Source organism: Triticum aestivum, chromosome 3B, assembly GCF_018294505.1.
Source record: "Triticum aestivum cultivar Chinese Spring chromosome 3B, IWGSC CS RefSeq v2.1, whole genome shotgun sequence".
In the NCBI taxonomy this organism is placed as follows: Eukaryota; Viridiplantae; Streptophyta; class Magnoliopsida; order Poales; family Poaceae; genus Triticum; species Triticum aestivum.
Genome location: NC_057801.1, coordinates 599,404,156 through 599,428,293, shown reverse-complemented (window position 1 = coordinate 599,428,293; position 24,138 = coordinate 599,404,156).

Genomic DNA, 24,138 nt, shown 5'->3' with positions numbered 1-24,138 from the left:
GAAAAATGGCTGGTAATTGGGATGCCCAGTCCCATGATAAAAAGATCAAAATCAAATCAAAATAATTGCAAACAAAACTCCCCCAGGATTATTGTTAGTTGGAGGCACCCGTTGTTTCGGGCAAGCCATGGATTGATGATTGTTGGTGGAGGGGGAGTAAAAAAACTTTACCATTCTGTTTGGGAACCGCCTATAATGTATGTAGTATGGAAGATATTGGGAACTCTTGGTTGTTATGTTGACATTGAAAGCATACCTCTCAAAATTATTTATCTCTATTTCAAAATCGAGCTCTCGCACCTCTGCAAATCCTTGCTTCCCTCTGCGAAGGGCCTATCTTTTTCTTTTATGCAAGAGTCAGTAGTATTCCTTCTCATTCCAATCTACTCTTTAGTTGGTAAGCATCATGTGATGGGGAAAGATCTAAGCATATATGGCCATTCAAATATATTGGATCATGAATTATTATTGTTGACAATTATCTATATGATAAGTAAGTTGGGAGGTGAAACATTAAGCCCCTATCTTTCTCTGTATTCGATGGATGCTATTTGTTCTAAAAATATACTTTGAGTGGTAGCAATCATGGAAGACTATATGATAGTTGAGGATGTGGGATTTGATAAATCAAAGCTCTAACATAGACCCTTCCTTAAAATAAGATGAATTGCAACTATTTGATGACTGAGAATGAAGTTTGCTAGTTTTAAAGAAAGTTTATGGTCTATCCTTTAACATGTGAATGGCTTGTTACTTGTTCATGAAAAGTTTTATGAGATGAGCTACTATTATGACATATAATGATGCTAGAAAAGGTGACTGAAATTATCATTGATAAACTTGTGCACCTGCTAGCATTCACACTTCATAAATTCTTTCTTTTATCATTTACCTACTCGAGGACGAGCAGGAATTAAGCTTGGGGATGCTGATACGTCTCCAACGTATCTATAATTTATGAGGCATTTGTGCTATTATATTATCTGTTTTGGATGTTTATGGGTTTTATTATACACTTTTATATTATTTTTGGGACTAACCTATTAACCAGAGGCCCAGCCCAAATTGTTGTTTTCTTGCCTATTTCAGTGTTTTGAAGAAAAGGAATATCAAATGGAGTCCAAACGGAATGAAACCTTCGGGAGAGTGATTTTTTGAATGGAAGCAATCCATGAGACTTGGAGTAGACGTTAGGGAAGCTTTGAGGAAGCCACGAGGCAGGGAGGCACGCCCTACCCCGTGGGCACGCCTCCCACCCTCGTGGGCCCCTCGTGGCTCCCCTGACCGACTTCTTTCGCCTATATATGTCCATATACCCTAAAACATCAAGGAGCACAATAGATCGGGAGTCCCACCGCCGCAAGCCTCTGTAGCCACCAAAAACCAATCGGGACCCTGTTCGGGCACCCTTCCGAAGGGGGGATCCCTCACCGATGGCCATCTTCATCATCCTGGTGCTCTCCATGACAAGGAGGGAGTAGTTCACCCTCGGGGTTGAGGGTATGTACCAGTAGCTATGTGTTTGATCTCTCTCTCTCTCTCTCATGTGTTCTTGACTTGTCACGATCTTGGTGTACCGCGAGCTTTGCTATTATAGTTGGATCTTATGATGTTTCTCCCCCTCTATTCTCTTGTGATGAATTGAGTTTTCCCCTTGAAGTTTTCTTGTCGGATTGAGTCTTTAAGGATTTGAGAACACTTGATGTATGTCTTGTCGTGCTTACCTGTGGTGACCATGGGATATTCACGTGATCTACTTGATGTATGTTTTGGTGATCAACTTGCGGGTTCAATGAACTTATGCATAGGGGTTGGCACACGTTTTCATCTTGACTCTCTGGTAGAAACTTTGGGGCACTCTTTGAAGTACTTTGTGTTGGTTCAATAGATGAATCTGAGATTGTGTGATGCATATCGTATAATCATGCCCACGGATACTTGAGGTGACATTGGAGTATCTAGGTGACATTAGGGTTTTGGTTGATTTGTGTCTTAAGGTGTTATTCTAGTACGAACTCTATGATAGATCGAACGGAAAGAATAGCTTCGTGTTATTTTACTACGGACTCTTGAATAGATCGATCAGAAAGGATAACTTTGTGGTGGTTTCACACCCTACAATAATCTCTTCGTTTGTTCTCCGCTATTAGTGACTTTGGAGTGACTCTTTGTTGCATGTTGAGGGATAGTTATATGATCCAGTTATGTTATTATTGTTGAGAGAACTTGCACCAGTGAAAGTATGAACCCTAGGAATTGTTTCCTACCATTGCAATACCGTTTACACTCACTTTTATCATTAGTTACCTTGCTGTTTTTATAATTTCAGATTACAAAAACCTATATCTATCATCCATATTGCACTTGTATCACCATCTCTTCGCCGAACTAGTGCACCTATACAATTTATCATTGTATTGGGTGTGTTGGGGACACAACAGACTCTTTGTTATTTGGTTGCAGGGTTGTTTGAGAGAGACCATCTTCATCCTACGCCTCCCACGGATTGATAAACCTTAGGTCATCCACTTGAGGGAAATTTGCTACTGTCCTACAAACCTCTGCGCTTGGAGGCCCAACAACGTCTACAAGAAGAAGGTTGTGTAGTAGATATCAGTATTCCTTGAATATTACCTTGGGGTGCCTTGGGCATACCCAAGCTTAGGGTCTTGCCACCCCTTATTCTCCTCATATCGATATCTCACCCAAAACTTGAAAACTTCAATCACACAAAACTTAACGGAACTTCGTGAGACTGGTTAGTATAATGAAACAAATCATTCACTTTGGTACTGTAAAAGACAAGATTCATAATTTTTCCCACATAATGGCTACTGTACTTTATGATTTCCACAATTTATATCACTTAATATAAGCTATGGAAACACTAAAACAAGCAAACTATGTGTTGAAAATAGAATCTGTCAAAAACGGAATAGTCTGTAATGATCTGAACAACCACCAACCTTCTACTATTCCAAACATTCTGAAAAATTAGTACACCATAGAAAATTTGTATATAAATCATGTGTAAAAAAATTCAGATCAAAAGAACATTCCAGTGAATTTTCAAAATTCCTGGACTGAGAGCAAAAGTTTCTGTTTTTTGCACAGAATCAAGTCAACTATCATCCACACTATTCCAAAGGCTTTACTTGGCACTTTATTGAAACAAACGTTATGAAACATGATTAATACAGTACCTTAATAATGTGAACACAAAAAAAACAGTAATTATAAGTGTTGGGTTGTCACCCAACAAGCACTTTTCTTTAATGCCTTTTTAGCTAGGCATGATGATTTCAATGATGCTCACATAAAAGATAAGAATTGAAACATAATGGGAGCATCATGAAGAATATGACTAGCACATTTAAGTCTAACCCACTTCCTATGCATAGGGATATTGTAAGCAAACAATTTATGGGATCAAGAATCAACTAGCATAGTAAGGCAAAACAAGCATAATTTCAAAACTTTCAACACATAGAGAGGAAACTTGATATTATTGAGATATGTAAAAGCATATGTTCCTCTCTCAAAATAATTTTCAGTGGCATAATTAATGAATTCAACAATATAACTATCACATAAAGCATTCTTTTCATGATCCACAAGCATAGAATTTTTAATACTCTCCACATAAGCAAATTTCTTCTCATTCATAATAGTGGAAGCAGCAAATTCAACAAAATAACTATCATGTGATACTTTATTGGCATAATCATATTGAGAATTAAAATCATGATGACAAGTTTCATGGTTATCATTATTCTTTATAGCATACATGTCATCACAATAATCATCATAGATAGCAACTTTGTTCTCATAATCAATTGAGACCTCTTCCGAAATAGTGGAATCATCATTAAATAAAGTCATGACCTCTCCAAATCCACTTTCGGAATTATAACAATAAGATTCAACACCCTCCAAAATAGTGGTATCATTGTTGCTAGAGTTGACACTCTTCTAAACTCGGTTTCATCAATATAATCATCATAAATAGGAGGCATGCTTTAATCATAGTAAATTTGCTCATCAAAACTTGGGGGGCTAAAAATATCATCTTCATGAAACATAGCATCCCCAAGCTTATGGCTTTGCATATCATTAGCATCATGAAAATTCAAAGAATTCATACTAACAACATTGCAATCATGATCATCATTCAAATATTTTATGCCACTAATAATAACATGATATATCTTTTTTTCATCGAGATAAGCATATTTAAAAGTATCAGGTAATTGTTTAAGCTCAAACACGGGGTCATCCTTGGGTGGAGGAGGATCCCCAAGGATTTCAACAGGCAAATTGTGTTTCAAAATAGGCCCTTGATTAAAGAATATTTCATCTAATTCCTTTCTTTCATTCATAAACATATCATTTTCATGGTCTAGCAAATATTGTTCTAAAGGATCAGTAGGGGGCACGACGATAGAAACAAGACCAAAAATTTCATCCTTACTAGGCAGCTCTGTATCAAGGGGTTGTCTACGAAATTTAGAAAAAATAAAATCATGAGACATATCCCCGAAACCGATAGTAACAATATTTTTCTCACAGTCGATCTTAGCATTAACAGTGTTCAAGAAAGGTCTACCAAATATAATGGGACAAAAATCATCTTTACGGGAACCAAGAATAAGAAAATCAGTAGGGTATTTTATTTTCCCAAACAAGACTTCAACATTAACTATCCCAATTGGTGATATAGTATATCTATTGTCAAGCTTAATAGTAACATCAATATCTTCTATCTCAGCAGGTGCAATATCATTCATAATTTCTTGATATAAGGTAAAAGGAATTGCACTCACACTAGCACCCACATCACATAAGCCATGATAAAAATGATCTCCTATTTTAAGAGAAACAACGGGCATGCCAACAACAGGTCTATGTTTATCTTTAGTATCGCATTTAGCAATTCTAGCAGATCATCACAGAAATAAATAACATGCCCATCAATATTATCGACCAAGAGACCTTTAACCATAGCAATACTAGGTTCAACTTTAATTTGCTCAGGGGGTGTAGGTGTTCTAGTATAACTCGTACAAACCATAGTTGAAGCTTCAGCATGTTCCTTTATTCTAACAGGGAAAGGTGGTTTCTCGATATAAGTAGTGGGAACAATAGGATCAACTTTATAAGTAATAGTTTCTTCTTCAACTTTTGTAGGTTATACTACTTTCACTTCAATGGGAGGATATTTAAACCACTTCTCCTTAGGGATATCAACTTGAGTAGCAAATGATTCACAGAAAGAAGCTACTATCTTAGAGTCAAGTCCATATTTAGTGCTAAAATCATGAAAAGCATCGGTATCCATAAAAGATTTAACACAATCAAACTTAAGGTTTATACCTGACTCCTTACCTTCGTTGAGTTCCCAATCTTCAGAGTTGTGTTTAATTCTTTCCAATAAATCCCATTTGAATTCAATAGTCTTCATCATAAACGAACCAATACAAGAAGTATCGAGCATGGATCAATCATTATGAGAAAGCCGAGCAAAAAAAATTTGAATAATAATTTCTCTTGAAAGCTCATGATTGGGGCATGAATACATCATTAACTTAAGCCTCCCCCAAGATTGAGCGATACTTTCTCCTTCACAAGGCCAAAAATTATATATATAATTCCAATCACGATGAACCAGATGCATAGGATAAAACTTCTGATGAAATTCCAATTTCAACCGGTTGTAGTTCCATGATCCAATATCATCTCATATCCTATACCATGTCAATGCCTTTCCCTTCAAAGATAAAGGGAATACCTTCTTCTTGACAACATCCTCGAGCAAACCTGCAAGATTAAATAATCCACAAACTTCGTCCACATAGATTAGGTGCATATCATGATGTAATGTTCCATCTCCTGCATAAGGATTAGCTAGCAGATTCTCTATCATACCTGAAGGAGTTTCATAATAAATATTTTCAGTAGGTGCAGTAGGTTGAGGAGAAACTCTTTTTTCTTCCGGTCGAGGTGGAGATACCCCGAACAAGCCCCTCAAAGGATTATTTTCCATAGTAACAAGTGACAGTAAATTTCAGCACACTATATAAATGTTTCCTTACCAAAATTCCACTTACCAAAGGCGCTTCACTCCCCGGAAATGGAGCTAGAAACGAGTCTTGATGACCTACAAGTATATGGTATATATCATAGTCCTTTCGATAAGTAAGAGTGCCTAACCCAATGAGGAGCAGAAGGACATGACAAGTGGTTTTCAGCAAGGTACTCTCTCCAAGCACTGAAATTATCGGTAACAAATAGTTGTGTGATAAGATAATTCGTAACGGGTAACAACTAACAAAACTAACTAAGTGCAGCAAGGTGGCCCAATCCTTTTTGTAGCAAAGGACAAGCCTAGAGAACTCTTATATAAAGCAAAGCGCTCCCGAGGACACATGGGAATTACTGTCAAGCTAGTTTTCATCATGCTCATATGATTCACTTTCATTACTTTGATAATTTGATATGTGGGTGGACCGGTGCTTGGGTGCTGTCCTTCCTTGGAAAAGCCTCCCACTTATGATTAACCTCTCTCGCAAGCATCCGCAACTATGAAAGAAGAATTAAGATAAATTTAATAATAGCATGAAACATATGGATCCAAATCAGCCCCTTACAAAGAAACGCATAAACTAGGGTTTAAGCTTCTGTCACTCTAGCAACCCATCATCTACTTATTACTTACCAATGCTTTCCCCTTGGCCCAAATCATGGTGAAGTGTCATGTAGTCGATGTTCGCATAACACCACTAGAGGAAAGACAACATACATCTCATCAAAATATCAAACGAATACCAAATTCACATGATTACTTATAACAAGACTTCTCCCATGTCCTCGGGAACAAACTTAACTACTCACAAAGCATATTCATGTTCATAATGAGAGGAGTATTAATTATCATTAAGGATCTGACCATATGGTCTTCCACCGAATAAACCAACTAGCATCGACTACAAGGAGTAATCAACACTACTAGCAACCCACAGTTACCAATCTGAGGTTTTGAGAAAAAGACAGGATACAAGAGACGAAGTAGGGTTTGAGAGGAGATGGTGCTGGAGAAGATGTTGATGGAGATTGACCCCCTCTCGATGAGAGGATCATTGGTGATGATGATGGCTTTGATTTCCCTCTCCCGAAGGGAAGTTTCCCTGGCAGAACAGCTCCGTCGGAGCCCTAGATTGGTTCTGCCCAGGTGTTGCCTCGAGACGACGACGCTTCATCCCGAAAGCTTCCTTCTTATTTTTTTCCAGGTCAAAACACACCATATAGCAGAAGATGGACATCGGGGGCCTGCCAGGTCGCCCACAAGGCAGGGGGCGCACCCATGGGGGTATGGCGTGCCCTCCACCCTTGTGGATGGAAGGGGCCCCCCCTCTGGTGCTTTCTTCGCCCAATATTTTTTTATCCATTCCAAAATGATTCTTCGTGAAGTTTCAGGACTTTTGGAGTTGTGTAGAATAGGTCTCTAATATTTGCTTCTTTTCCAGCCCAGAATTCCAGCTGTTGGTATTCTCCCTCTTCATGCAAAACTTGTAAAACAAGAGAGAAAAGGCATAAGTATTGTGCTATAATGTGTAATAACATCCCATAATGCAATAAATATCAATATAAAAACATGATGCAAAATGGACGTATCAGCATGTCAAATTTATATGGTCTAAAGTAGTTTTTTTTGCGTGATATAGCCTCTAGACACTTGTGGGAGTAGTTGCTATCAATCTTGTTGAGTTTTGTTCACTTTTATTTTGAGTCACTAAAAATTTCAGAATTATTTTTAGGAAAATGTTGAGGAAAGTATTCCAAGGTGGTTCCTCGAAAAAGAAATCCCCAAGGCCCGCGATACGTGAGCCTGATCTCAAACAACCAAGGGAGGCTTTAGTGCAACCTTGTGAATGGAGGTTAGATAATTTCATGACCAGTGTCGGTTTCGAGGATGAATTCTACGCATATGTGCATAACGCCAAGCTGGCGAACTTCATGTTAGATAAGTGTCTTCAGTACTACAACCTTACCGATTCCTTTGTGAGGAGATTTAAGTATTCTATCCAGCGCAATACGCATTCTGTTTTATTTGATCTTTATGATAAATCATTTACCATGGACCTAGAAGATTTTAATGATGCATGTAAAATTACACAATGGGGCAATTGTATTGAACCTCGTAAATCTGATTGTTCTGAGTTCCTTGCTAGCATTATTATAGGAGAAACCAGAACCATAACACAAGCTACCATAGGGAGCATTCACTTTCCTGTTATACATTCTTTTGCTCTGTTTATTGGTAGATGCATTAATGGTAAACATGATCATAGCCACCTTTGCGCCTCCGATCTCATTGTTCTTAAGAGCGCAGTAATGAATGATAAAAGATTTAATTTGGGGGCTATCGTTACACGTCGACTGCATAATAATGCTAAAGATGGACACTTCTTTGGTGGAATATATGCCACTTTTTTAGCTCAGCATCTTGGAGTCCCAATAAAAGAAGATGATTTTCCTTTGCCACCAGCTTACCTTGATTATCATGCTATGGAACGTTACTAGTTCATTGAGAGAGGAGAGTTGCCTTTCCAATACAGACTAATCTTTGACAGGCAGCGCGCTATCCATATTACCCTCCCCGCTTCTGCCTTCTTTGACTCTCAGGTAAAACGAAGATACTTCATAACCAGAGAGGAGGCAGCCAAGTACGAGAGGGCGAGAGAGACTGCTCGTCTCCACGAGGCAGCCCTCGAAGCGGTACCTATCACATTTCAGTACAACCCCAACTACAACTTTGGATATCCGCCAGGCCAGCCGTGGCCCTAAACCAACTCAGGCCAAAAGCCTAAGCTTGGCGGAGTACGTATTTCTCACCGACACTACATACAAGTTCACACACTCATTTCAGTTGTCGGTGTTCATACTTTTTCATTGTATTGTCCATGTTAGTTCATTTTTCTTGCTTTCTTCTTATGTGTTTGAAAAACTTTGAGAAAATCCAAAAAAATTAGTTCTCGCTTCTTTTTAGTTTTTCTTTCTAGTTTAGTAGTATTAAAAGAAAACCCAAAAAAAATTCTCGTTCTTTTTTTTGCTTGTTGGGAGCTTTCCCATGTAAATAGTTTTTCTCATTCTCGTTTTACTTTCTCCAGGAAAACAAAAACTCCAAAAATATTTCGGTGTGTTTCTTTGAAATTCCTTTTCTTTTCTTTGGGTCGTAAGGAGAAGACCACGATGAAAATGTTGAGAGGCTCTCATTTGCATTATTGTTGATCTAACAAAGACGCCATATTACCTTGTCTTCTCCTTTGAATAAATGTTTGCAGATTCCAGCTTAATCTGATGCACGTGCACTCTTATTATTATTCATACCATTCGGCCGTGCAAGTGAAAGGCAATAATGACGATATTTGATGAAATGATTGAGATGAAGAAAAGCTAGTATGAACTCGACCTATTTTGTTTTTCTAAATATGATTAGCTCATCGTTCTTGATTAAGCCCATTATGAATGAACCATGTTTGCAATGACAATTAGAGATTATAGTTACTCATGCCATGCTTAATTAGCTAGAAGTGTATAGTGCTTTGTCTTGTGTGCCAGCATGCATTTTATGGTTATGATGTGGTATGATGGGATGGTATCCTCCTTAGAATGATTCAAGTGGCTTGACTTGGCACATGTTCACGCATGTAGTTGAATCAAAAACAACATAGCCTCTATGATATTTATGTTCATGGTGATTTATATCCTACTCATGCTTGCATTCAATGTTGATTAATCTCAATGAAGGTTTATGACCGTTGTCGCTCTCTAGTTGGTTGCTCCTCAATCTTTTGCTTGCCTTCACTTGTAATAAGCGGTACTACTGCTTGTGCATCCACTTCCTTAAGCCCAAAGTTATTCCATATGAGTCCACCATACCTACCTATGTGTGGTATTTATCCGCCGTTCCAAGTAAATTTGCATGTGCCAAACTCTAAACCTTCAAATAATAATCTGTTTTGTATGCCTGAATCACTCATGTAGTAACTAGGGGCTGACAGTATCTTCCATGATAGGTGGGTTATTCTCATGATGAGTGTTTATTCACTTGTCATTCACGAGAAAGTGGCTGGTAATCGGGATGCCCAGTTCCATGCTCAAAATCAAATCAAAATATAATAATGAAACAAAACTCCCCCAGGATTGTTGTATGGACGGCACCTGTGAATTTGGCTAGCCGTGGAGTGTGATTGTTGGTGGAGGGGGAGTAAAAACTTTACTATTCTGTTTGGGAATCGCCGATAATGTATCTAGCATGGAAGACAGTGAGATCTCTTGGTTGTTATGTTGACAATGAAAGCATACCACTCAAAATTATATTCATCTCTGTTTTAAAAACTTCGAGCTATGGCACCTCTGCAAATCCCTGCTTCCCTCTACGAAGGGCCTATCTATTTACTTTTATTATTGAGTCATCATCCTCTTATAAAAAGCACCAGCTGGAGAGCACCACTGTCATTTATATGCTTTTTTATTAATTGATATTGAGTATGAGTGTGAATTCAAGCTATGGCACCTCTGCAAATCCCTGCTTCCCTCTGCGAAGGACCTATCTATTTACTTTTATTATTGAGTCATCATCCTCTTATAAAAAGCACCAGCTGGAGAGCACCACTGTCATTTATATGCTTTGTTATTAATTGATATTGAGTATGAGTGTGACTGGATCTCTTTTGCCATGAATTATAATGTCTAGTCAATCCTTGATCTTAAGGAGTGCTCTGCATTTATGTTTTGTGGTTTCAGAAAGGGCTAGCGAGATACCATTTTGTCATATTATATCATGATTGTTTTGAAAGAAGTGTTGTCATCAGAGATATCTTATTATTGCTCGCTAGTTGATTAATTATGTCATTCATATAAGTAAATGTGAGACCTAAATGTTATTGTGAATATGGTTAGTTCATAATCTTTGCTGAAACCCTGAACATCAGTTAGACATATTTGCAACAACAAGATCAAACAGAGTTTGTAAAAGTTTTTCTTTGTCACTTTCCGTTTCTCAATTGAATTGCTTGAGGACAAGCAATTGGTTAAGCTTGGGGGAGTTGATACGTCTCCATCATATCTACTTTTCCAAGCTCTTTTGCCCTTGTTTTGGACTCTAATTTGCATGACTTGAACAGAACTAACCCGGACTAACGTTGTTTTTAGCAAAATTGCCATGGTGTTATTTTTATGCAGAAATCATAGTTTTCAGATTGACCTGAAAATTTACAGAGAATTTTTGTTGAATATATAAAGAATACCGACGCAAGAATTAACTAGAGGGGGTCCACCCAGAGGCCACAAGCGTGGGGGTGCCCCCCCTGGGGCGCGCCTAGAGGGCTTGTGGGCCCCCTGGACCTCCCCCGACATCAACTCCAACTCTATATAACCCTATTCAGGGAGAAAAAACTAGAGAGAAGGATTCGTCGCGTTTTACGATACGGAGCCACCGCCGCCTCCTGTTCTTCATCGAGAGGGCAGATCTGGAGTCTGTTTTGGGCTCCGGAGAGGGAAATCTGTTGCCACCATCATCATCAACCTTCCTCCATCACCAATTTGATGATGCTCACCACCGGGAGTGAGTAATTCCTTTGTAGGCTTGCTGGACGGTGATGGGTTGGATGATATTTATCATGTAATTGAGTTAGTTTTGATACGGTTTGATCCCTAGTATCCTCTATGTTCTGATATTGATGTTGCTATGACTTTGCTATGCTTAATGCTTGTCAGTAGGGCCCGAGTGCCATGAATTCAGATCTGAACCTATTATGTTTGCATGAATATATGTGTGTTCCTGATCCAATCTTGCAAGTTGTAGGCACCTATTACGTGTGATGATCCACATACCCCAAGGTGACAATAATTGGGATTCTTTCCGGTGATTATCGTAGTTTGAGGAGTTCATGTATTCGCTAAGTGCTAATGCTTTATTCTGGTTCTCTACTAAAAGGAGGCCTTAATATCCCTTATTTCCCATTGGGAACCCGCTGCCATGGGAGGGTAGGACAAAAGATGTCATGCAAGTTCTTTTCCATAAGCACACATGACTATATACGGAATACATGCCTACACTATATTGATGAATTGGAGCTAGTTCTGTGTCACCCTAGGTTATAACTGTTGCATGATGAATGGCATCCGACATAATTATCCATCGCTGATCCATTGCGTATGAGCTTTTCACATATTGATCTTTGCTGAGTTACTTTCGTTGTTACTACTGTTACAATCACTTCAAAACTGCTACTGCTACTTTTGCCACTGTTACTATTACTTCCATACAACTTTGCTACTAAATACTCTGCTACAGATATGAGGTCTTGCAGGTGTGGTTGAATTGACAACTCAACTGCTAATACTTGTGAATATTCTTTGGCTCCCCTTGTGTCGAATTAATAAATTTGGGTTAAATACTCTACCCTCGAAAACTGTTGCGATCCCCTATACTTGTGGGTTATCATTCTTACATGAATAGATCTTGTCTACATCATGTCACCATTCTTATTGCATTACTATGCTTCTTCATGAACTTAGTACACTAGATGCATGCTGGATAGCAGTCGATGTGTGGAGTAATAGTAGTAGACGCAAAATCATTTCAGTCTACTAATCTTGGACGTGATGTCTATATAATGTTCATTGCCTGGATATCCTCATAATTATTTGATCTTCTATCAATTGCCCAACAGTAATTTATTTACCCATCGTGTGCTATTTTCTTGAGAGAAGCCACTAGTGAAATTTACGGCCCCTGGGTATATTTTCCCATCATATACTTTCAGATCTACATTGCTATTTGCCTTTTCCTTTATTTGCATCTTTTATTTTCATATCTATATTATCAAAAACCCAAATATACCTTGTTGAATTTTATTTGCCATTATTCTATTTGCATCTATAGATCTATCTATTTACCAATCGCTAACCCAAGAGGGATTGACAACCCCTCTTACACGTCGGGTTGCAAGTATTTGTTCTTTGTGTGCAGGTACCGTTTACATAGTCTTGCTTGGTCCTCCTACTGGATTGATACCTTGGTTTCAATACTGAGCAAAATACCTACTGTAGATGTGCTGCATCATCCCTTCCTCTTTGGGGAAATACCGACATAGTTTCTAGCCGTATCAAAAGGAATTTCTGGCACCGTTGTCATGGAGGATCAAGTCAAGGTAGTCTCCTGTCAACTTTCCAATCTCTGGCGCCGGGGAGACATCATCTATCAGGTTCCTAATAACAAATCTCATCTCCTTGCAATTTTACATTATTTGCATCATCATGTCTGTTGGGTTTCCAATGTCTGTTGGGTTGGCACGAATCGAGACTGGGATTTGTCACTCCGTATGACGGAGAGGTATCTCTGGGACCACTCGGTAATGCATCATCATAATGAGCTCAATGTGACTAAGTATTTAGTCACGGGATCATGCATTACGGTACGAGTAAAGTGACTTGCCGGTAACAAGATTGAACAAGGTATTGGGATACCGACGATCGAATCTCGGGAAAGTAACATACCGATTGACAAAGGGAATTGTATACGGGATTGATTGAATCCCCGACATTGTGGTTCATCCGATGAGATCATCATGGAACATGTGGGAGCCAACATGGGTATCCAGATCCCGCTGTTTGTTATTGGCCGGAGAACGTCTCGGTCATGTCTGCATGGTTCCCGAACCGTAGGGTCTACACACTTAAGGTTCGGTACGCTAGAGTTGTTATGGGAAATAGTATGTGGTTACTGAAGGTTGTTTGGAGTCCCAGATGAGATCCCGGACATAACAAGGAGCTCTGGAATGGTCCGGAGGTGAAGATCGGTATATTGGACGCAGGGTATTGGTGTTCAGAATTGTTCCGGGGGTACCAGGTGATGACCAGCGTGTGCGAAAGGGGTTTCGGAGGCCCCGACAAGCGTTGGGGGGCCTTATGGGCCAAGGGGAGGGGGGACATCAGCCCACTAAGGGGCTGAGCGCCCCTCCCACCCCATCTCACGTAACCAGGTGAGGTGGGGGCGCCACCCCTAGGGCAGCCGCCCCTCCCGGCTTGGGGGGCAAGTTTCCTAGGGGGTGGGGGCGCCCAAACCCATCTAGGGTTTCCCCTGTGGCCGCCGCCCCTCCCCTAGGGAACCCTAGGGCGCCTCCTCCTCCTCTCTTCCCCCTATATATAGTGAGGGAGAGAGAGGGCAGCCACACCCTTCCCCTGGCGCAGCCCTATCCCTCCTCCAACACCTCCTCCTCCTCCGTAGTGCTTGGCGAAGCCCTGCCGGAGAACCACGAGCTCCACCACGACCATGCCGTCGTGCTGTCGGAGTTCTCCCTCAACTTCTCCTCTCCCCTTGTTAGATCAAGAAGGAGGAGACGCCCCTGGGCTATACGTGTGTTGAACGTGGAGGCGCCGTTATTCGGTGCTTAGATCGGAATCAACCGCGATCTAAATCGCTACGAGTACGACTCCTTCATCCGCGTTCTCGCAACGCTTCCGCTTAGCGATCTTCAAGGGTATGAAGATGCACTCCCTCTCTCTCTCTCTCTCTCTCGTTGCTAGAATATCCATAGATTGATCTTGGTGATGCATAGAAAATTTTGAATTTCTGCTACGTTCCCCAACGGTGGCATCATGAGCTAGGTCTATTGCGTAGATTCTATGCACGAGTAGAACACAAGTTGTTGTGGGAGTTGATTTTGTTCAATATGCTTACCATTACTAGTCCTATCTTGTTTCGAAATTACTGTGGGATGAAGCGGTCAGGACCGACCTTACACGTACACTTACGTGAGACAGGTTCCACCGACTGACATGCACTTGTTGCATAAGGTGGCTAGCGGGTGCCAGTCTCTCCCACTTTAGTCAGATCGGATTCGATGAAAAGGGTCCTTATGAAGGGTAAATAGCAATTGGCATATCACCATTGTGGCTTTGCGTAGGTAAGAAGCATTCTTGCTAGAAACCCATAGCAGCCACGTAAAACATGCAACAACAATTAGAGGACGTCTAACTTGTTTTTGCAGGGTATGCTATGTGATGTGATATGGCCAAAAGAATGTGATGAATGATATGTGATGTATGAGATTGATCATGTTCTTGTAATAGGAATCACGACTTGCATGTCGATGAGTATGACAACCGGCAGGAGCCATAGGAGTTGTCTTAATTTATTGTATGACCTGCGTGTCATTGAACAACGCCATGTAATTACTTTACTTTATTGCTAACCGTTAGCCATAGTAGTAGAAGTAATAGTTGGCGAGACAACTTCATGGAGACACGATGATGGAGATCATGATGATGGAGATCATGGTGTCATGCCGGGGACGAAGGTGATCATGCCGCGCCTCAAAGATGGAGATCAAAGACGCAAGATGATGCTGGCCATATCATGTCACTTTATGATTTGCATGTGATGTTTGTCATGGTTACATCTTATTTGCTTAGAACGACGGTAGCATAAATAAGATGATCCCTCACTAAAATTTAAAGCAAGTGTTCCCCCTAACTGTGCATCGTTGCGAAAGTTCGTTGTTTCAAAGCACCATGTGATGATCGGGTGTGATAGATTCTAACATTCGCATACAACGGGTGTAAGCCAGATTTACACACGCGAAACACTTAGGTTGACTTGACGAGCCTAGCATGTACAGACATGGCCTCGGAACACAAGAGACCGAAAGGTCGAACATGAGTCGTATAGTAGATACGACCAATATGAAGATGTTCACCGATGATGACTAGTCCGTCTCACGTGATGATCGGACACGGCCTAGTCGACTCGGATCATGTATCACTTAGATGACTAGAGGGATGTCTATCTGAGTGGGAGTTCATCAAATAATTTGATTAGATGAACTTAATTATCCTGAACATAGTCAAAAGGTCTTTGCAAATTATGCCATAGCTTGCGTTTTAGTTCTACTGTTTTAGATATGTTCCTAGAGAAAATTTACTTGAAAGTTAATAGTAGCAATTATGCGGACTGGGTCCGTAAACTGAGGATTGTCCTGATTGCTGCGCAGAAGGCTTATGTCCTTAATGCACCGCTCGGTGTGTTGAACCTCGAACATCGTCTGTGGATGTTGCGAACAGCTGACATACACGTTTTGATGACTACGTGATAGTTCAGTAATGTTAAATGGTTTAGAATTGAGGCACCGAAGACGATTTTGAAACGTCGCAGAACATATGAGATGTTCCGAGGGCTGAAATTGGGATTTCAGGCTCGTGCCCACGTCAAGAGGTATAAGACCTTCAACGAGTTTCTTAGCCTACAAACTAAGGGAGAAAAGCTCAATCGTTGAGCTTGTACTCAGATTGTCTGGGTACAACAATCACTTGAATCAAGTGGGAGTTAATCTTCCATATGAGATAGTGATGTTTCTCCAAAGTCATTTCCACCAAGCTACTAGAGCTTCGTGATGAACTACAACATATCAGGGATAGATATGATGATCCTCGAGCTATTCGCGATGTTTGACACCGCGAAAGTAGAAATCAAGAAGAAGCATCAAATGTTGATGGTTAGTGAAACCACTAGTTTCAAAGAGGGCAAGGGCAAGAAGGGATACTTCATGAATTGGCAAATCAGTTGCTGCTCTAGTGAAGAAACCCAAGGTTGAACCCAAACCCGAGACTAAGTGCTTCTATAATAAGGGGAACGGTCACTGGAGCAGAATTACCCTAGATACTTGGTAGATAAGAAGGCAGGCAAGGTCGACAGAAGTATATTGGATATACATTATATTAATGTGTACTCTACTAGTACTCAGGGTAGCACCATGGTAATAGATACCGGTTCGGTTGCTAAATGTTAGTAACTCGAAATAAAAGGCTACGGAATAAACAGAGACTAGCTAAAGGCGAGGTGATGATATGTGTTGGAAGTATTTCCATGGTTGATGTGATCAAACATCGCACGCTCCCTCTACCATCGGGATTGGTGTTAAACCTAAATAATTGTTATTTGGTGTTTGCATTGAGCATAGACATGATTGGATTATGTCTTTCGCAATACGGTTATTCATTTAAGGAGAATAATGGTTACTCTGTTTATTTGAATAATACCTTAAATGGTCTTGCACCTAAAATGATTGGTTTATTGAATCTCGATCATAGTGATACACATATTCATACCAAAAGATATAAGATAGTAATGATAGTACCACCTACTTGTGGCACTGCCATGTAAGTCATATTGGTATAAAACGCATGAAGAAGCTCCATGTTGATGGATCTTTGGACTCACTCGTTTTCTGAAAAGTTTGAGACATGCGAACCATGTCTATTTGTATGTACGCATGAAGAAACTCCATGCAGATGGATCCTTTGGACTCACTTGATTTTGAATCACTTGAGACATGCAAATATAACCACATGGGAAAGATGACTGAAAGGCCTCATTTGCAGTAAGATGGAAAAAGAAAGCGACTTGTTGGAAGTAATACATTTTGATGTGTGCAGTCCAATGAGTGTTGAGGCACGTAGTGGATATCGTTATGTTCTTACTTCACAGATGATTTGAGTAGATGCTAAGTATATTTACTTGATGAATCACAAGTCTGAATTATTGAAAGGTTCAAGTAATTTCAGGGTGAAGTTGAAGATCATCGTGACAAGAGGATAAAATGTCTATGATATGATCATAGAGATGAATATCTGAGTTACGAGTTTGGCACACAATTAAGACATTGTGGAAATTGTTTCACAACTAATACCTCCTGGAACACCATAGTGTGATGGTGTGTCCGAACATCATAACTGCACCCTATTGGATATGGTGCATACCATGATGTGTCTTATAAAATTACCACTATTGTTTATGGGTTAGGCATTAGAGACAACCGCATTCACTTTAAATAGGGCACCACATAATTCCGTTGAGATGACACCGTATGAACTATGGTTTAGAGAAACCTAAGATGTTGTTTCTTGACAGTTTGGGGCTACAACGCTTATGTGAAAAAGTTTCATCCTGATAAGCTCGAACCCAAAGCGGATAAATACATCTTCATAGGAGACCCAAAACTGTTGGGTATACCTCCTATTTCAGATCCGGAAGCAAAAGTGATTGTTTCTAGAAACGAGTCCTTTCTCGAGGAAAAGTTTCTCTCAAAAGAATTGAGTGGGAGGATGGTGTAGACTTGATGAGGTTATTGAACCGTCACTTCAACTAGTGTGTAGCACGACATAGGAAGTTGTTCTTGTGGCGCCTACACCAATTGAAGTGGAAGCTCATGATAGTGATCATGAAACTTTGGATCAAGTCACTACCAAACCTCGTAGGTCGACAAGGACGCATACTACTTTAGAGTGGTACGGTAATCCTGTCTTGGAGGTCATGTTGCTAGACAACAATGAACCTACGAGCTATGGAGAAGTGATGGTGGGCCCGAATTCCGACGAATGGCTCGAGGCCATAAAATCCAAGAGAGGATCCATGTATGAAAACAAAGTATAGACTTTGGAAGAACTACTTGATGGTCGTAAGGCTGTTGGGTACAGATGGATTTTAAAAGGAAGACTGACAATGATGGTAAGTATCACCATTAAGAAAGCTTGACTTGTCGTTAAGATGTTTTCCGACAAGTTCAAGGAGTTGACTACGATGAGACTTTCTCACTCGTAGCGATGCTAAGAGTCTGTTGGAATTATATTAGCAATTACTGCATGATTTATGAAATCTTGCAGATAGGATGTCAAAACATTGTTTCCTCGAGGATATTCTTTAGGAAAGGTTGTATGTGATACAACCAGAAGGTTTTGTCAATCCTGAAAGATGCTAACATGTATGCAAAGCTCCAGCAATCCTTCTAAGGACCGGAGTAAGCATCTCAGAGTTGGAATATACGCTTTGATGAGATGATCAAAGATTTTGGGTTTATACAAAGTTTATGAGAAACTTGTATTTCCAAAGAAGTGAGTGGGAGCACTATAGCATTTCTGATGAGTATATGTTGTTGACATATTGTTGATCGGAAATGATGTAGAATTTCTGGAAAGCATAAAGGGTTATTCGAAAAGTGTTTTTCAATGGAAACCCTGGATTAAGCTACTTGAACATTGAGCATCAAGATCTATAAGGATAGATCAAAAACGCTTAATAGTACTTTGAAATGAACACATACGGTGACAAGATTTTGAAGGAGTTCAAAATAGGTCGGCAAAGAAGGAGTTCTTGGCTGTGTTATAAGGTGTGAGTATTGGGTAAGACACAAGACCTGACCACGGCAGAAGAGAGAGAAAGGACGAAGGTCGTCCCCTTTGCTTTAGACGTAGGCTCTACAATATGCTATGCTGAGTACCGCACCTAAAATGTGCCTTGCCATGAGTTAGTCAAGGGGTACAAGAGTGATCCAGGAATGGATCACATGACAGCGGTCAAACTTAACCTTAGTAACTAGTGGACTAAGGAATTTTCTCGATTATGGAGGTGGTAAAAGAGTTTGTCATAAAGGGTTACATCGATGCAAACTTTGACACTAATCCGGATGACTCTGAGTAGTAAACCAGATTCGTATAGTAGAGCAGTTATTTGGAATAGCTCCAAATAGCGCGTGGTAGCTGCATCTACAAGATGACATAGAGATTTGTAAAGCACACACGGATCTGAAAGGTTCAGACCCGTTGACTAATAACCTCTCTCACAAGCAAGATATAATCAAACCCCATGGGTGTTGGATTCATTACAATCACATAGTGATGTGAACTAGATTATTGACTCTAGTGCAAGTGGGAGACTGTTGGAAATATGCCCTAGAGGCAATAATAAAATGGTTATTATTGTATTTCCTTGTTCATGATAATTATCTATTGTTCATGCTATAATTGTATTAACTGGAAACCGTAATACATGTGTGAATACATAGACCACAACATGTCCCTAGTGAGCCTCTAGTTGACTAGCTCGTTGATCAACAGATGGTCATGGTTTCCTGACCATGGACATTGGATGTCATTGATAACGGGATCACATCATTAGGATAATGATGTGATGGACAAGACCCAATCCTAAGCATAGCACAAGATCATGTAGTTCGTTTTCTAAGAGCTTTTCTAATGTCAAGTATCATTTCCTTAGACCATGAGATTGTGCAACTCCCGGATACTGTAGGAATGCTTTGGGTGTACCAAACATCACAACGTAACTGGGTGGCTATAAAGGTGCACTACAGGTAGCTCCGAAAGTGTCTGTTGGGTTGGCACGAATCGAGACTGGGATTTGTCACTTTGTATGACGGAGAGGTATGTCTGGGCCCACTCGGTAATGCATCATCATAATCATGCATTACGGAACGAGTAAAGTGACTTGTCGGTAATGAGATTGAATGAGGTATTGGGATACCAACGATCGAATCTCAGGCAAGTAACATACCGATTGACAAAGGGAATTGTATACGGGATTGATTGAATCCCCGACATCGTGGTTCATCCGATGAGATCATCATGGAACATGTGGGAGCCAACATGGGTATCCAGATCCCGCTGTTGGTTATTCGCCGGAGAATGTCTCGGTCATGTCTGCATGGTTCCCGAACCCGTAGGGTCTACACACTTAAGGTTCGGTGGTGCTAGAGTTGTTATGGAAAATAGTATGTGGTTACCAAAGGTTGTTTGGAGTCCCGGATGAGATCCCGGACATCACGAGGAGCTCCAGAATGGTCCGGAGGTGAAAATCGGTATATTGGACGAAGGATATTGGAGTCCGGAATTGTTCCGGGGGTACCAGGTGATGACTAGCATGTCCGAAAGGGGTTTCGGAGGACCCGGCAAGCATTGGGGGGCCTTACGGGCCAAGGGGAGGGGGGACATCAGCCCACTAAGGGGCTGAGCGCCCCTCCCACCCCATCTCACGTAACCAAGAGAGGTGGGGGCGCCACCCCTAGGGCAGCCGCCCCTCCCGGCTTGGGGGGCAAGTTTCCTAGGGGGTGGGGCGCCCAAACCCATCTAGGGTTTCCCCTGTGGCCGCCGCCCCTCCCCTAGGGAACCCTAGGGCGCCTCCTCCTCCTACCTTCCCCCTATATATAGTGAGGGAGAGAGAGGGCAACCGCACCCTTCCCCTGGCGCAGCCCTCTCCCTCCTCCAACACCTCCTCCTCCTCCATAGTGCTTGGCGAAGCCCTGCCGGAGAACCACGAGCTCCACCACCACCATGCCATCGTGCTGTCAGAGTTCTCCCTCAACTTCTCCTCTCCCCTAGATGGATCAAGAAGGAGGAGGCGTCCCCGGGCTATACATGTGTTGAACGCGGAGGCGCCATTGTTCGGTGCTTAGATCGGAATCAACCGTGATCTGAATCACTACGAGTACGACTCCTTCATCCGTGTTCTTGCAACGCTTCCGCTTAGCGGTCTTCAAGGGTATGAAGATGCACTCCCTCTCTCTATCTCTCTCTCTCTCTCTCTCTCTCTCTCGTTGCTAGAATCTCCATAGATTGATCTTGGTGATGCATAGAAAATTTTGAATTTCTGCTATGTTCCCCAACAAAAATGACCAAGACTCTGTTCTCCAGAACAATGGAGCGAGCAACCAACTTATTGGAAATCATACATACAGATGTGTGCGGTCCAATGAGAGTTGAGGCTCGTGGAGGCTATCATTATGTTCTCACCCTCACTAATGACTTAAGTAGATATGGGTATGTCTACTTGATGAAACACAAGTCTGAGACCTTTGAAAAGTTCAAGGAATTTCAAAAGTGAGGTGGAGAATCAACGTGACAGAAAAATAAAGTTCTTACGATCAGATCATGGGGGAGAATATTTGAGTCACTAATTTGGTATGCACTTAAGGAAATGTGGAATTGTTTCACAACTCACGCCGCCTGGAACACCTCAGCGTAATGGTGTGTCCGAACATCGTAATCGCCTCTATTGGATATGGTGCGATCTATGATGTCTCTTACCGATTTACGACTATCATTTTGGGGATACGCTCTAGAGACAACTACATTCACTTTAAATAGGGCTCCGTCTAAATCCGTTGAGACGACACCGTATGAATTATGGTTTGGGAAGAAACCTAAGCTATCATTTCTAAAAGTTTGGGGATGCGATGCTTATGTCAAGAAACTTCAACCTGAAAAGCTTGAACCCAAGTTGGAAAATGCGTCTTCATAGGATACCCTAAGGAAACCATTGGGTATACCTTCTACCTCAGATCCGAAGGCAAGATCTTTGTTGCCAAGAATGGGTCCTTTTTGGAGAAAGAGTTTCTCTCGAAAGAAGTAAGTGGGAGGAAAGTAGAACTTGATGAAGTACTGCTTCTTGAACCGGAAAGTAGTGCTGCTCAGGAAGATGTTTCTGTGGTGCTTGCACCGGCTAGAGAGGAAGTTAATGATGATGATTAAGGTACTTTGGATCAAGTTGCTACTAAAGTTCATAGGTCCACAAGGACACATTCCACACCAGAATGGTATGGCAACCCTGTCCTGGAAATCATGTTGTTAGACAATGGTGAAACTTCGAACTATGAAGAAGCAATGGCGGGCCCAGATTCCAACAATTGGCTTGAAGCCATGCAATCCGAGATAGGATCCATATATGAAAACAAAGTATGGACTTTGACAGACTGCTCGATGATCAGCGAGCGATAGAAAATAAATGGATCTTTAAGAAGAAGACGGACGCGGATGGTAATGTTACCATCTATAAAGCTCGGCTTATCGCTAAGGGTTGACTACGATGAGACCTTCTCACGCGTAGCGAAGCTGAAGTCCGTCCAAATCATGTTAGCAATTGCCGCATTCTATGATTATGAAATATGGCAAATGGACGTCAAAACGGCATTCCTTAATGGTTTCCTTAAGGAAGAATTGTATATGATGCAGCAGGAAGGTTTTGTCGATCCTGAGAATGCTAACAAGGTATGCAAGCTCCAGCGCTCCATCTATGGGCTGGTGCAAGCATCTCGGAGTTGGAACATTCGCTTTGATGAAATGATCAAAGCGTTCAGGTTTATGCACTACAAAAAAATACAGTTCCATGATGATACGTGTTTGTCACAGTAGGTCGCGTTTTTTGTCATGCATGTACATCCATGACGATTTTATGATAGAATAAAGATAGTCATACCTGTGCTGTCGTAGAAGTGTTCCATGACATTACCAAAATTATCATCACGGAAGTGTCCACTTCCTTGACGATAAATCACGCGTCACAGAAGTGCTTTCGTCAAGGGTGACTGACACGTGGCATCCACCGTAACGGAACACCGTTAAGCTATCGGGTAGGGTTTTGGATCCGATAACCCGTTAACAGCCCTGACTGTTGGGGATATAACTATTTGTGTAAGCCGCCCAGAAGGGGCCGGGTTACGCAAAGAGGACTCACCAGAGAGAAGCCCAAGACCAAAGTATGAAGATGGCGGTTCATAGAGAGCTTAAGGCCCGCAGGCGACTTAAGGCCCGTTGTAGTAAACCCTATAATAACATTACTTGTATCATAAGGTAGACTTAACTAGTCAACGAGCCGGACATTGTTTATAAGCCGGCCGGGACTCTGTAAGCCGCAGGGCGCCGACCCGTGTATATAAGGGGATGACCCGCTGGCGGCTTAGGGCAAGAAACAACTCATCGAGAGCCAGACATAGCGTATCTCGCTCCCTAGTCATCGAAACATCAATACCAACCCAACTAGACGTAGGCCTTACCTTCACTATAAGGGGCCGAACTAGTATAAACTCCTCGTGTCCTTTGTACCGATTAACCCCTTCAAGCTTCCTAGTTGCGATGGCTCCACAACTAAGTCCTTTCACGAGGACATCTGACGTGACAATTCCACGCCAGTTGGCGCCCGCCGTGGGGCCAGCGCATGGTGGATTTGAGTTCTTGAAGGGCAACTTCGAAGGGCTCAAGGGATACGTAGTGGGCCGGATGACTAAGAGTCGTCGTGGCATGATCTACATCGATGACGAAGGATGGGGCCCCGACGCCGGCTCAATTGAGTACGGGTACCGGGTCCCCTTTGGAGGGATCCACGTCTTCATCGGCCGGATCGGTGAGCCGGGGCCTGAGCCGGACAACTGCACCGACCTCGTTGAGACGTCTCAGCACGCGAAACCCACCCGAGTTCAAGCCGGTGTGAAGCGTGTCTTTGTGGGCTGC